The sequence below is a fragment of the Lissotriton vulgaris genome, chromosome 11 (assembly GCF_964263255.1).
Source record: "Lissotriton vulgaris chromosome 11, aLisVul1.2, whole genome shotgun sequence".
Lineage (NCBI taxonomy): Eukaryota > Metazoa > Chordata > Amphibia > Caudata > Salamandridae > Lissotriton > Lissotriton vulgaris.
This window is the reverse complement of record NC_141699.1, coordinates 83,761,724-83,775,193: the sequence shown is the minus strand read 5'-3', so window position 1 is coordinate 83,775,193 and position 13,470 is coordinate 83,761,724. Positions and strand designations below refer to the sequence as shown.

The 13,470-nt window shown below is 52.8% G+C and overlaps 1 protein-coding gene across 5 annotated transcripts in view; it reads right to left on the bottom strand.

The window, feature by feature from the left end:
- Positions 1 to 13,470, bottom strand: part of FBRSL1 (fibrosin like 1) — a 1,250,393-nt gene that overhangs the window by 595,112 nt on the left and 641,811 nt on the right. The window lies entirely within an intron of this gene.

The window sequence follows — 13,470 nt, the reverse complement described above, 5'->3', positions numbered from 1 at the left end:
GGGGCTTGAAATAGATTGAATTGTCACACTTGTAGGAGTGTGAAGGTTAGTAGTTGTGTTGGTACTGTCATTGGCAACGCTGGCAGGGACACTGTAGTGCAAGCTGCAGTGGCCTCTTGTCGAGGGCCATGGCACTTCTTTTTTTTACAAATTAAGCACTGAGTAACAAATTGTAGAAGGACACAAGACAGACTGCTCTAGTAAGAAAAAGTGAGTGTTTGCCCGCCATGTCCGGTCAGCGTATAACACCTACAGCAGGCGCGCCTCGTGCGAATGATGGGCGGGGGTTGGGCGGGACAGCGACAATCAGATGTGAGATCTGAAGTGGACACCCCCTCTGGCTCTATATCTTCCAATCAACCCATGTTTATGGTCGATATTTTACATTTCCAATCTCCCCCTCCAGACTCAAGTGAAATCCCAGGCACCTGCTCACCTGCTCCGCTGGCACAATAATTGCCAATTTGCTCTTTGCCTCCATCTATCACTCAATCGAGCCCGCGCGCTGCCCCGCATACGTCTTCATTCATCTAGTTGCCCCCATGACAATTAGAGTGTCAGCTTCTCCTAAATGGGGCAGCCCATTCAACTGGGCTCGGGAGGCAATTATGAGTCTATTTCCATTCTTCTAGAGGGGGAAATATTGAAACACCTTGACAATTAGATACAGTGGCTGGCGCTCTCTTTCCTTCGCCCGCGCCTCTCCGCCATCCTTTCCTCGCGCTCTCCCTCCCTTCACCTCAGGAATATTTTAAATTATCAGAGCTCTGCGGCCACATTCACATCCCCCATGTTCACAGGGAGAGAGGCTTCTATTTAAATGATAATGAGGGACGGGCCATTCAATTTAGCGAGGGAGAAAATCCATTAAAACCAAAGCAGTTCTCTCGCCTGACAGGTCAAGACACAGATAAAAACCCTCTTTCTTAACCAAAAAAAAAGCTATTAGACAAAGCTCTGTGTGGATTTGGGGACATCTAAAAGATTAGGGGGGCAATTACACAGGGGGCTGTGACTGTGTAAAAGAATGGAAAAAAGGCCGAGGCAGGGGGCGGTCTAAACGCCCCCTCCCCCCCACGCCCCCATCTCCACGCCGCACAGAATTTTACGTGGGTCAATATGACAAAAAAAGTAAGTGGCGTTTATTCGCCTCTTAATTCCTTGCTAACCTCCAATTACCTCCCCGTGAAATACAGGATAGGAAACTCCCATTTGGGAAACAAAATGGCGGCAGCATTGTGCTGGGTAACAGGAAGTCAGGCAGAGAGAGGTGGGAGCTTGGCAGGAAGGGGACGAGCACGTGACTCACTGCTGGAACATGTGGCTGCCTGGGAGCTACTAGCGTCCATCCTGTGGAGTCTAAATATGAAGGTGCAGGTCGAGAGTACCACAAAGGAGCTGTCTTTTGTTCAACATGAGGGAGCTCTGATTAGGGGTGGGCAAAACTGTTCCCCAATATGCAGCCATTGCACAATCACAGCGGAAGTGGATTTGGGAAGCCACCAAAATGAGCTCCGCAGAAACCAGACAGGCCATACCTTCAGCCAATTATAATAGAGCACTTTGCTAGGACCATCATGACTGGTTGCTGGCAGGCAGTCAGAAGAGATGTGGCAGTGACCGACCGTGACCCGCACGCGGAATGACAATTTTATAGAGGTCCATGGACCCCTCCAGGAAACGACATGCTGCTCTCGCTTGTTTTTTGTATGTACGTGGAACATGGTCAACAGAGCCTCAAAACACTGGTTCAAGTTCATGTACACTAAAAAATGTGCCCTGCTTTCCTCTTGAACAAGAAAAATTTAACCACTCGTCACCAGTGCTTAACTGCAGCTTCCCATCGCCTCCTTCGGGGAACACAAACGTGAAAACGTCACCATGAATGGAGTACGCTCCGGGCACTGGATGGAAGTTGGAAAGGTCTACAGTTAATGGTACTTTAAGATAGATTTTGCTTCTGTTGTGCATAAATCTACCTGCACAGTGCAACACGTCTTCCCTCTCCTGGGGCACAAGGAACAAACTAACAGACCAGCAGGAACAGGGATACATAACAATTTTGACTGACAGGCTGGGCTGAGGTTTACTATGCTTGTACATATATAGGTGTGTGAGTTCACAAATGTGCGTTTCGTTACCACATATTTACACAAATAGAGGAACTACCACCTCTTGTAATGAAGGGGAATAATGTTAGCCAATGGGGATTAAATAGCTCAATGTGAGTCAATGGGCCAACCTTACCCTATTGACTGTCAGCCCCATGCTGAACTTCGAAGCGGTATTTGCTGCTGAAATGATTTATATTGAGACGCGGCAGGAGTCACGTAGTGGTGAATATGTGCATACTGTTGAGTTGTGGTGGCCTAGAACATTTCCAAGAGACCTCTTGTTGATGCAACCCTGTGATTGCTGAAATAATACAAAGTGAGTAGAAATAAGTTCATTATTTACAGTAACTCCGTTTGCCGAATGCCCCGTCATTTTCATCCGGTGTGCCGCACGTGCATAAGTCTCCTGGCACCTCGTGGTTGGGTAGGGATGCTGGGGCATACGAGTGCACAATGGACACATTCCTATAACCCTGCCACCAAGGATAAGATGCTCAGTGACATGGCATCTGGGCACAGTAGATACCGCTGGCAGAGTGGACAATAAAACAGATTCACGCTTCCTTGCCACCATTCATGATGGAGATTCATCAAGGTGCCCTGAGATGTCTAGTTTGCTCTCAGGGCTCTGTGTTAGGCCATTCGCTGGCAGGTTCTTCTTCCATCTGATGGTCAAAACGGCCTTTGAGGTCTTTTATTTGTGGTCATGAGCCGCAGCGGATCAAAGAACCTCGACGATTGATCAAAAAGGATATCAAATATTCGCCAACAGTTGCCCCAGAGGGAAGAGCCTGAGAGAAGGACCTCAAACACTGCTTGCAGAGATAATAAGTAGAAACAGTATACCCTAGGACACGCGTGGACACAAGAGGACCACTGCAGGGCCCACGTGGGGTGAGTGTGCTGGCTAAGTGGAGCTCAGGGATGAGGGAGCAGAGCATCGTCCAGCCTAGCCAAGGATCTAACACGGAAAAGGAACTGCGGGTTTCTCTTGCTGGAAAGCCCAGTCCGGTTCTTCTGATTTCTCTAGTGAGTTTTAAAAACTGACTAATATGGCCCAGTGTTCATGCTGTCTTGGGGAGCTGGACACAGCAACCACTCCCAGTAAAAGCTGAGCATTGCGCAAAGTTTGAAAGTCTGCAGCAGTTCATGAAACAACATTTACTGCTGGGTTCTTCCTGGGCTGGTATGTAGGAAGCCAGCCTAGTGGGAAGGTCTGTAGGTTGGCCTGCTCTCAGATGGACAGAAACAACCTATATTAAGGGGGTACATGTTTGGGTTAGTGGCTGAGGTAGAAGGTCATGGATGCAGGGCTGGCTCCCTAGGACAGGGCAGCTGGGATCTCACGTACATAACTGTGGCAGCGATTGTACTCTTTAAGCACAATGGTTTTAGCCACTCATCATGCACTTGCAGTGGGGTAAACCACAGACTTATCACAGTGAGTTACTTGCATTTTACAGAGGTAGACAAGGAGGTATTACCCCTGCGGTAGAATAAAATGGTTTATCCCAAACATCTCATAACCTGCCACCACCCGGTAGTCTCAGAACTAGCTGATCGAAATGACTCCCTTAGGGACTAACAAGGCGTGGTTAACCCCCTAGCCAGGAGCAGCTCAGAGCTCTCTTACTTACTCCAGAGTTGGCACCCTGGTATTCTCTAGAGGTGACAGACCACAGGATGCGACAGCAAAAAAGGGAACTTGGACAGAAAAAGTTGTAGAACCCACAGCTCTAGACTTCTGACCGATGGCCGTCGTAAAGCCAAGCATGACATTAGTGGGACTTTAACATGCAAGAACCAGTGGCCATGAAATGCTTCCTCATTAGTGAATCGAAGGGCGTTAACAAGGAGCTGTGCGCTCCAGCATTATCTGACTGCAAGCGGTCTTAATTTGAAAGAAAGAAGAAAGGCTGATGGTCCTTATCTCCCAGCCTTTGGAAGAATGGATCCCAGACCAGAGATCTGCATTTCATCTTTTTTTTGCTATCCAAAATCATGATTCAATACTCATTTCATCTCCTACCAAAAAATTCATGCAAACCCAAAAATGTGTCTTCCTAGGATGCTTGTTTCTGATCCAGGAACAACATGGCCTGGCAGTTCTGGTTGGAATGTTACCTTGGGGAGCAGGGCCAAGCCTGATTTGAATATGACTGGGTCCAAACTGGAATGGTGTGGTCAGCAAAAAAAACATTGGGTTTAACCCAAATCTGTGGCTGGGACTTAATGATTAATTGGTTCAGCATTCTGTCCACCATCTGTTCTTTTTGCATTTATTGCCCTAAGTGACCATGGGTGTGCTCAGACCTGGGTTCGTGCTCGTTATGCCACCAGATTCAAGCTAGCCTAGCTGATGACAGGTGATACCCCAAAACTGGTCCCAGGATGCTTGTTTCCGGTCCAGGAGGACCTGTTCTGGCAGTTTGGGCTGGACTGTTCCCATGGGGAGCAGGGCGAAGACTGATTTGCAGATGGCTGGGTCCAAACTGGAATGGTGTAGCCAACAAAAAATGATGGATTATCTTAGATCTATAACTGGGGGTGAATGTTTGATTTGTTCAGCATTCCCTTCATCGTCTGATCTTTTTACCTTATGTCGTCTACATCAGTATAACGAAAACATGACGTCCACATCCTCATGACACACCCAACCACCCTATATAGCCCCACTCTCCGTCACACCATCACACGGAGGGCACGGACCAGGAACGGACTGAGAGCCGAAACCGTCCCTGGCAAACTGGTCTACCGGCCCCCCTAAGGGGGTGGGCAGGTGCGGCCGAGCTGTTTGCTAGTGCCGGTTTTGGATGATTTTGTTATAGGCGGATACTGCCGGCCCGGTAAGAAAAATGGCTCCCCACGGGCCCAAAACCGGCCACCACCGTGGAGGCCCACTGGGGACACGCCGTGTGCCCATTACAGCCAGTCCAGCCCTGGAATGGACACACCAACCACCAGAGACAGCCCCACTCTCCACCACACCATCACACGGAGGGCATGGACACACCAAACAGTAGAGACAGCCCCACTCTCCACCACACCATCACACGGAGTGCATGGACACACCAAGCAGCAGAGACAGTCCCACTCTCCACCACACCATCACACGGAGGGCACGGACACACCAAACAGCAGAGACAGCCCCACTCTCCACCACACCATCACACGGAGTGCATGGACACACCAAGCAGCAGAGACAGCCCCACTCTCCACCACACCATCACACGGAGGGCACGGACACACCAAACAGCAGAGACAGCCCCACTCTCCACCACACCATCACACGGAGGGCATGGACACACCAAACAGTAGAGACAGCCCCACTCTCCACCACACTATCACACGGAGTGCATGGACACACCAAGCAGCAGAGACAGCCCCACTCTCCACCACACCATCACACGGAGGGCACGGACACACCAAACAGCAGAGACAGCCCCACTCTCCACCACACCATCACACGGAGGGCATGGACACACCAAGCAGCAGTGACAGCCCCACTCTCCGCAACACCATCACACAGAGCCAGGGCACAGACACACCAAGCAGCAGAGACAGCCCCACTCTCCATCACACGGAGGGCATGGACACACCAACCACCAGAGACACCCCCACTCTCCATCACACCGTCAGACCATCACACGGAGGGCACGGACACACCAAGCAGCAGAGAAAGCCCCACTCTCCACCACACCATCACATGGAGGGCACGGACACACCAAGCAGCAGAGACAGCCCCACTCTCCACCACACCATCACACGGAGGGCACAGACACACCAAACAGCAGAGACAGCCCCACTCTCCACCACACCATCACACGGAGTGCATGGACACACCAAGCAGCAGAGACAGCCCCACTCTCCACCACACCATCACACGGAGGGCATGGACACACCAAACAGTAGAGACAGCCCCACTCTCCACCACACCATCACACGGAGTGCATGGACACACCAAGCAGCAGAGACAGCCCCACTCTCCACCACACCATCACACGGAGGGCATGGACACACCAAACAGCAGAGACAGCCCCACTCTCCGCAACACCATCACACAGAGCCAGGGCACAGACACACCAAGCAGCAGAGACAGCCCCACTCTCCATCACACGGAGGGCATGGACACACCAACCACCAGAGACAGCCCCACTCTCCATCACACCGTCAGACCATCACACGGAGGGCACGGACACACCAAGCAGCAGAGACAGCCCCACTCTCCACCACACCATCACTCGGAGGGCACGGACACACCAAGCAGCAGAGACAGCCCCACTCTCCACCACACCATCACACGGAGGGCATGGACACACCAACCACCAGAGACAGCCCCACTCTCCATCACACCATCACACGGAGGGCACGGACACACCAAACAGTAGAGACAGCCCCACTCTCCACCACACCATCACACGGAGTGCATGGACACACCAAGCAGCAGAGACAGCCCCACTCTCCACCACACCATCACACGGAGGGCATGGACACACCAAGCAGCAGAGACAGCCCCACTCTCCATCACACGGAAGGCAAGGACACACCAACCACCCTAGACAGCCCCACTCTCCACCACACAATCACACAGAGCCAGGGCACGGACACACCAACCACCAGAGACTGCTCCACTCTCCATCACGCCGTCAGACCATCACACGGAGGGCACGGCCACACCAAGCAGCAGAGACAGCCCCACTCTCCACCACACCATCACACAGAGCCAGGGCACGGACACACCAAGCAGCAGAGACAGCCCCACTCTCCATCACACGGAGGGCAAGGACACACCAACCACCAGAGACATCCCCACTCTCCACCACACAATCACACAGAGCCAGGGCACGGACACACCAAGCAGCAGAGACAGCCCCACTCTCCACCACACCATCACACGGAGGGCACGGACACACCAAGCAGCAGAGACAGCCCCATTCTCCATTACACCATCACATACTGTGACACTGGGCACGGACACACCAACCACCCGAGACAGCGCCATTCTCAGTCACAAGGAGGGCAGAGACGCACCTGTTCATTTTCAAGCACTGACTACAACAAACAGTGTAGCCTAGGGCTGCAAAAAAAACAGACACATCTTGGGCGACACATCACTGACATGAAACCCCGACGCACACGTGCAATCAGAGGCGCGAAGTACTGATCCACGGACCAATACCAGGGGTGCAGTCGGTCCAGAGGCACCGGGGCCCACTAAACCCCGATACAAGCCGTAATATTTACCACCCCCCTCAGCTGCTAGTGGAGCCCTCTTCCGTGCTTGCACCAGGGGCCAAGGCATCCTACCCGTCACTGTCCGCCCACACCCACCCAGCCTCGCAGGCACGTCAACACCTCCAGGCAGGCAGCTCACACACCAGCACCGAGGCGCCCCTCCACCCTCCCCGGGCCCCGCCATGGCTGTCAAAAGCCAGATAGAAAGTAATAACACCCAATGAAGCCATTACTGTCAAAACGAGGAAAACAAACAAACACCAATGGGGACTCAGCCTCTCTCCCCACCCCCGAGCCCCCTGCGGCCCCCCTCGTGCCCGTGCCCACGCGCCCCCCTCCCACGGGCTCCAGTGGTTACCCTTTTACCACCATTCGCAGGCGGAACGCGCCCCGCCCGCCCCCTCCCCCCAGTCACTTTTCGCTGTCAGAGCTGTCAAGCCAAATTCCGCTTTAATCTGCCAAAAGCACTTTTCGGCTGACATTTTTAATATATACTTTCGGCTTTTAAACACATTTGCGGGAGTCATTTCCCCCACCCCCACGCTCCCCGCCGCCGAACGGGCTCTCAGCGCCTTAATAGCAAATACATTACGCCTATCAAAGTGTTTTTTTCATCCCAGAGCGGAGGTAGTGTTTTCAATTTTAAAGCTAAATTAACTGTCCAATTGAATTTGGCTGGCGTGAGGGCTTCTCCCTGACAGGTTTTCGTTATGAAGCATATTTTACTTTAATAGAACCCTACGCGAAGATTGCGCGCCCGGGGGAGTGGGCGGCCGTACCCTCCACCATTAAATCTAATGGGCCGCGTCCTCACGTGGGGGGCTCTTCACACGCACCAGTGGGCCGTGCAGCGGGGCACCCACGGTCACGGCCTACGCATGAGCCGTGTGCTGTGACGTCAGCTGAGATGCTGAAGCTGTTGTATGGGTCACCAATGGTGCAACATAGGCATGCTGTCTTCACACCGGCTTCCACTGAACTTTGACCTTCGGCAGTTTGGTAAAAATGCTCTTTCCTTCAGGAGAACTTAGAAAGCAGTTTGCAAAGATAGAAAAAAAAAGACTAATTGCAGGCCTGGCGAGATCTTAAAAAGGTCGTAGTCGGTCTTTTTGAGGAAAAAGTAAAGTATACACAATTTAGTGGACCTGCGAGTCCACGTCACCGCGTCTTTGCACTGGTGGCCGCCAGACACGTGGGCTCAATATGTCAGACACTGTCTTTGGGGAAAGAACCTTCACCCAGCAGCAGTGGACTGTGTCCGACTCATTCGTACCCTCTCACATACGTTGCAATATAAGGCGGAGTTCAACCTTTTTTCCCAGTAGCCAGTCTGGTTCTGCAATTATGGGGTAACCAGTGGTAGCAGGAGGTACCTCTAGCTGCCCCTTTGGTACCCTGGGACTACCCTTGCTACCCTGGCCTCAGAGGTCACGAAGGCAGAGACAGGGCTCCAAGAGCATTCTTTATTGCACACTGAAGATCCGTGTCCCTCCCCCACCACCTCTGCATCTTGGGCAGATGCAACGTCAGCATCTGCCCAAGATGTCTCTGGGGGCAACCTTCCAGCAACTATGCATAACCAAATGGCATAGCCAAGTGATGCCGCTGTGGGTCAAAGGGTGCCTGATGCCACTTCTCTGCACTTTGATGAGTCAACATCTGTTCTTCAGGTGACTCAAAGGCCTTGTCCAGCCACTCCACAACACTCTGACACCACCAATGAAAACAGCTGTCCTTCTGCCCCGGAGGCCAGTTTCGTCAACGAGTGTCGCTGCCAAGCAATGTTGGCAAGTTCTGTGTGCCAGTAATGTGGCGCGAGGCAAGAGAGACCCTTGGCCCAGTAATGTGGCGCGTGGCATGGGAGAGCCATGGTCTTGTCTCAGCTGGACCAGGAACCTCCATGCTCAAGCATTTTCTGCCTTTCTTCCTTGTAACCATGACCTAAAGATGCTGTGAAGCCACATTGGGTGCTGACTTCAGCACTGAAGCCAAGTGGGGGTTCACTCTCCACGTGGCTGAATCACTACAGGATAACACTGCCCCCTCCCTTGTTTTCTATAGGCGCGGTGGTACAAACCATGGTCACAACCTGTGAGGATTAAAAACACAACTTTTTTTTTTACAATGCTTCATTTAAATTACACTACAGGGGAGGAGCCAAGCTCGCGACCGTGATGGCCGCACTGTAGCTCGACTCCGTCAACCTTCCTGCCTGAAACGCATATCCTGTACCTCATCCTGCCCCGAGGAGACACAATCGGCTAAATATGGGAAGGTGAAACATTGCTAGCACTTACCGTCCGTCCCGGGGGCTCCTAGGTGCCGCGGATCTGGAGTTGTGCCCTTGCTTGTTCCGGAGCCTCCGCGGCGTGCAGGACGGGTACTCGCCTGCGACGGTCGGCCGGAGTGGGGTGTTGACACCGGCCCCTGGTGGAGGAGAGGGGTCGACTGAAGAGGCCGTTGTGCGGTTGTTCCGGTGGCGACTGACCGGGCCCGGTCTGGTGGCCCGGGGTCTCTGTGGCGGGGCGCGGCCCGCCTTGGACGGGGGTAGACCGTACAGGAGGCTTGTCCCCCCCTTTGTTGCCTTGTCCGGCCATCTTGAAGCCCTTCGCCCGGATTCGGCGGGCGGCGCCCGTGTGGTGGTGGCGCCGGCGACCCCTGTTTTTTGGTGGCCCATCTTTCTGCACCAAGATTGCCATTGCTGGGGATCGAGGAGACTCCGGTGGGCCTTATTCGAAGGCCCGGTCCAGAAGTCAAGAAGCGGAGGGTCCCTGCTGCACTGACAAGATGGCCGCCGACGCCCGGGTCCCGGACCAGCTTGGGGCGGCGAACCTAGTTTGTCGAACCACACGACGGCTGAGGCCTGTGGGCGTGAGCCCACGATCGGTGATGTCTTTGTCGCGCTATGTTCTTTACGTGCGGCCATGGCCATCGATGCTGTTCCGCGAGATAGCGGTTCTGCCGCCGTGCCTGTTGACTCGTCCCCCATGCATGCGGCTCGACTGTAGGTGTGTGCTGCTTTGCCCCCCTCGGCTGCTGCCAAGAGTGATGCCGCCGTGCACCTACGAGACTGTATGTCAGCGGCCCGAATCTCCAGGAAGCTTCGACTGAGGCGAACATGAGCGAGAGCCCCACGTGGGGGCCCGTCCATGCTGGTCTGGCTGGGGAGCCCGGCGGATGTTTGATTCGAACTGCTTTGGTGTGGTCCCGCGGCTGCCTTGCAGGGGTCGCCTCGTTTTTCTGGTCGGCGGGGCAGCACCCAGTTTATTTGCTGCTCCTGATGCTGCTACTTGACAGTCTGGTTTGCCGCAGCCACTGCTTGATTTGCTGTTTGAGACTGGAGTCCTCTGGACTGCACCCTTGGCCTGCCTTGTCTCGATCCTGTGTGCCTTCCATGCCGAACTGCTTGCTACCTACCACTTTGTTATGCACAGAAGCTATGATCAGGAAAGGACAGGGGTGAGACAGAATTGCTTCGGCGGATTACTGGTTAATTTACGTAGATGAGGACTATCCGCAGCTGTGACAATATGGCCGACTCCTTTTCCCGTTCCTTATGTTTGAGGTTGTGTCTTTCTCGCTTTGATGTGGGTTTCAGTGGTGTTAAGGCGGGGGGTAGGAGTTGAATGCTTGATTACAGATCTCCTCTCCCACTGGATCCTTTTCCCCCTTCCCCTTTTCCTTTTCTTTTGATCAGTTGTGTTCTTTTTCTTACTTTCTGATTCTTCTATATTTCGGGTTCTATTTAGGGCGACAGGCACGCTGCTGGGGGGGGTAGGCCGTAGCCTTCTGCAAGGGTGCAGGGTGGTGTGGGAGGGACGGGGTCTTTTTGCTGTTCGTTTTTCTCTTTAGTTCCATGGCTCTTTTGTATCCCTTTATCAGGACCCTGTGTCTGCGCGCATCATCCATGGAGTGTTAGCTGGTGGTTAAGGGGTCGCTTTCCCGCTTCCACGATATCGACTGCACATATGGCATGTCTTACATAATTCGCCCGTTAGCGGGTCCTCCAGTTCTGCGTGCATTATTGCCGTGGGGCGAGTGCAGTGGCGCCGCGTTCTTTCTTTCCCTCTTTCTGACATTCTCTTCTCTACCCCTCCCCTCTTTTTCTCTTCATTTGGGTTAGTATAGTGGATGACTATTATGTTGCTGCTGATTCTTCTGATCTGTGCCAGCACGCATACAGGTGGTGACGGGTGTGTGGCGGGCCGTGGTGGGAACTGACCTGAAACGGGGCGACTACAAGTTGATTCCTATCAATTGCTGCTATTACTTCCGTTTATCAATGCCCCTTTGTACTGATGCTCTTCATATAACCCGCCATGGGAATTTCAGATTTTGATAGTTGAACCTGATCCTGCTATACTTCCCTCTTATATTATAAAATTAACCTTATTTAATCCTGCCTCTAGCGGTTACATTCGGCTTATTCATGTTTGATTGCTTGCCTGTATATCACTGGGTGACTGCTGGGGAACTTCAATGTTGACTCATGTGCGTTCATAATGCGTCGTGGCCGCCCTGATTGGTTGTAGGCCCGTATTTTTATGCCTCTATTCGCACAATAAAGGTTTAAAAAGAAAATAAATAAATAAATAAATAAATAAATAAATAAATAAATTACACTACAATTGTAGTATATATTAACCCCTTCCGTGCTTCGAACGTCCAACGGTCGTCGCGCGCGCTACCTCGCTGGTGCTGCTCACGACCGTTGGACGTCCGAATCCCGTTAGCGCGATCGAACGTCCGCACTGGGGCGGAATGTTCGACGCGCTAAAGGGGTTAAAAGAGTATTGCTTTCGAATAGTTTACATCTCTGACTGGACAATCCCACTGATTACCTATTAACTTTGTACCTGGTACTAACTTTACACCACCGCCTTTGGGCTTTGGGCCCATCGACCGCTCCTATGCGAAGATGTAGAGTCCTAGTGACCCTCATAGCATTCAGAGTCCAGGCCCGACCACATGTAGCATCTCCTTTGAAATCAGACACTACACCCTCCTTACTATCAGGATCTGGGAAAAGGTGGATACAGTGTCTTTCCTACTTCCGTCTTCCTTTCCTTTCTCCTTCCTGCTACTCCTTCTTTCATTTACGTCCTTCGCCACAGGCCTCTCTCCCTGCGTGTACCTCTTTGTACACACTGTCTCCCCTTCCTCTACTCTACTGCCTCCATGTGCGTCCTTACTAACAGGACGGGAGAGCTGGGTCTTAAATAACTAGAGAGGATTCTGCTCTCCAGGAGCTGTTTATTTAATAGGAACTGACGGGCACAGAAGGCCCAGTGCCACCTATGGGGCACTCATGCCTGGGGCTGGCACCAAATATGCATTGACCTGGTAAAGTTTATACCAACTGCACTCCTCTAGAGAACTCCTGATGCAACGTCAGCATCTGCCCAAGATGTCTCTGGGCGCAAGAACACACTCTTGAATGACGTTGGCACGAGATGGCATGACCCACTTTAGAAGGGCAAGCCCGACCATCCTTGTGTGAGTAGACCCTTCTCACCACTAAAGGAAGGCGAACACCTCCCTCACAACGACAACTCAGCCCCAAAGTACTCATGAATGCACTGGATGGCAGACCACGCGGGGCATAAGGGCAGGGCGGGCATACATGTCCTGCCAATGGTGCGCTGTCAGGACTTGGCTAATCCACAGACTGGCAGATGGCTGAGTAGAGACACCCGCACGGTCTGTGCCGGGCTGGCATGTTAGCAAATCCAACATAACACAGCGCATTGATGGTGCCAGCGCTTGGAGGGTACAGCGCCAGCAATGGTGCCAGCGCTTGGAGGGTACAGTGCCAGCAATGGTGCCAGCGCTTGGAGGGTACAGTGCCAGCAACGGTGCCAGCGCTTGGAGGGTACAGTGCCGGCAATGCAGGGAGGAATGTGTTATCAGGGCACAGGCAGGCTGCCTGTACTGAAACAACATCACTTCCTGGCAGATTGGCACAGTCTGGCATGCGGGCACCTTTAGAAAACCAGAAAGGCCACAACAGAGTGAGTGGCATGCCAGATCAGCCTCACAGCGAGGAGGGAGCAACATACTGATAGCAGGGTGTGCACAAGTGAATATTCAAGGAGAGGAAAACGAACACACCATGTCCAGG